At 34.6% G+C, this 2,838-nt stretch overlaps 1 non-coding gene across 1 annotated transcript; it reads right to left on the bottom strand.

Moving 5' to 3' along the window:
- Positions 1-623: 623 nt before the first annotated feature.
- On the bottom strand, positions 624-696 carry TRNAA-UGC. The gene has a single exon. It is a non-coding gene; the product is annotated as a tRNA-Ala (tRNA).
- Positions 697-2,838: the final 2,142 nt, after the last annotated feature.

Here is a 2,838-nt window from a genome sequence, read left to right as displayed (position 1 = left end):
CTCCATGAATTTAGTAGATCTTTTTAGGAGGAACAAATGACTATCGATAAAACTATACACGTACAAAATGTTTATACTATTGGTAGTACACTAGTTGTTTGACTAAATTAGAAGCTAGGACGCTACCGCCATCCTACAAATTCCCTGCAATTGTGAAGAAGTTACGTCATATGCATGGGACGCTACCGCCATCCTACAAATTCCCTTACAATAAGTACTAGATTGCTTTCTTTACACTTATAAATAAGTCTCCATGAATTTAGTAGATCTTTTTAGGAGGAACAAATGACTATCGATAAAACTATACACGTACAAAATGTTTATACTATTGGTAGTACACTAGTTGTTTGACTAAATTAGAAGCTAGGACGCTACCGCCATCCTACAAATTCCCTGCAATTGTGAAGAAGTTACGTCATATGCATGGGACGCTACCGCCATCCTACAAATTCCCTTACAATAAGTACTAGATTGCTTTCTTTACACTTATAAATAAGTCCTCTCTCTATGTGCTTGTTAGATTGTAGCAGTATAACTACCTAGTATTTGATCCCCGTACCTCTTCGCATGCTAAGCGAGCGCTCTACCATCTGAGCTAATTTAATAATAAATAGTTTTATTTTTGGAGATGCAGGGTATCGATCCCCGTACCTCTTGCATGCAAAGCGAGCGCTCTACCATCTGAGCTACATCCCCATGATATTTACATTATAAAACCCTAAATGTCCCATCATCAATAATAGTGAAAATAAAAAAATATCAAAATATTAATAACAAATAGTTTGGTTTGGTGATGCGGGGCATCGATAATTGTGAAAATGAAAAAATATAATAACAAATTAAATACTTTATTTTGGAGAGGCTGGTTATCAATCCCCGTACAACTCGCATGCAAAGCGAGCGCTCTACCATCTAAGCTATATCTCTACAATTTTTACGTCACGAAACCCTAAGCGTCTCGTCATGAATAATAGTGAAAAAATAGTAATAACGAATAGTTTCTTTTGGAGATGCGAGGTATCGATCCCCGTATCTCTCCCATGCTACATTCCCACTCCCATGCTACATTTCCACGATTTTACATAAAAAAACTCTAAACTTCCCATCATCAATGATATGAAAATGAAAAACTATCCCCGCTCATTATGTCGTAAATAAGGAAAAATTTAAAAGAACTAATATACTTAGTAATTGTTTCCTTTGTTGATGCATGGTATCGATCCAGTACTTCTCACATGGGATGCAAATGCTCAACCATCTAAGCTATATCTCTACAATTTTTACGTCACGAAACCCTAAGCGTCTCGTCATGAATAATAGTGAAAAAATAGTAATAACGAATAGTTTCTTTTGGAGATGCGAGGTATCGATCCCCGTATCTCTCCCATGCTACATTCCCACTCCCATGCTACATTTCCACGATTTTACATAAAAAAACTCTAAACTTCCCATCATCAATGATATGAAAATGAAAAACTATCCCCGCTCATTATGTCGTAAATAAGGAAAAATTTAAAAGAACTAATATACTTAGTAATTGTTTCCTTTGTTGATGCATGGTATCGATCCAGTACTTCTCACATGGGATGCAAATGCTCAACCATCTAAGCTATATCCTCAAGATTCTTACATCACAAAATCCTAAACATCTCGTCATCAACAATAGTGAAAATAAAAAAATAACGCTATTCATTATGTCATAAATAAGGAAAAATTGAATAGAAATAAAATAGTAATAACGAATAGTTTCTTTTGGAGGTATGGGGTAGTGATCCGATCCTCGTACCTCTCACATACTAAGCAAGCAATCTACCATCTAAGCTACATTCCCACAATACTTATATCAGAAAACCCTAAATGTCCCGTCATCAAGTGAAAATGAAAAAATATCTCCGCTAATTATGTCATAAATAAGGAAAGGTTGAATAGAAGTAAAATATTAATAACAAATAGTTTCTTTTGGAGATGCGGGATATCCCCTTACCTCTCGCATGCTAAATGAGCTCCACCATCTAAGCTACATCCCTACAATTCTTGCATCATAAAACCCAAAATTTTCCATCATAAGCTACATCCCCACAATTCTTGCATCATAAAACCCTAAATTTCCAATCATAAGCTACATCCCCACAATTGTTGCATCATAAAACCCTAAATTTTCCATCGTCAATAATATTGAAAATGAAGAAAATCTAGAGATGCAGGGTATCGATCCCCATACCTCTCGCATGCAAAGCGAGTGCTCTACCATCTAAGCTATATCCCCAAAATTCTTATGTCACAAAGCCCTAAACATTTCGTCATCAGTAATAGTGAAAATGAAAAACTATCCCGGCTCATTATGTCCTAAATAAGAAAAAATTGAAAAAAAAATAATATATTTAGTAATCGATTCAATCGGAGATTCAAGGTATTGATCCCCGTACTTTCCACATGGAAAATGAACGTTCTACCATTTGAACTACATCCCTACAATTCTTACATCAAAAAACCTTAAATGTTCCTTCATCAATAATTGTGAAAATGAAAAAGTATCTCTGCATATTATGTCATAAATAAGGAAATATTGAATAGAAATAAAATATTAATAATAAATAGTTTCTTTTGGAGATGCGAGGTATCGATCCTCGTACCTCTCGCATGCTAAGCGAAGCTACATCCCCACAATTCTTGCATCACAAAACCCTAATTTTTTCATCATCAATAATAGTGAAAATGAAGAAATATCGCTACTTAACCTGTCATGAATAAGGAAAAATTGAAAACAAATAATTTTCAATAATATATTTAATAACATAGTTTTATTTTGGAGATGCGTGGTATCTATCCCCGTACCTC

Source organism: Cucurbita moschata, unplaced genomic scaffold, assembly GCF_002738365.1.
Source record: "Cucurbita moschata cultivar Rifu unplaced genomic scaffold, Cmos_1.0 Cmo_Scf00084, whole genome shotgun sequence".
NCBI classification, from domain to species: Eukaryota; Viridiplantae; Streptophyta; class Magnoliopsida; order Cucurbitales; family Cucurbitaceae; genus Cucurbita; species Cucurbita moschata.
This window is presented reverse-complemented; position numbering and strand designations above follow the sequence as displayed.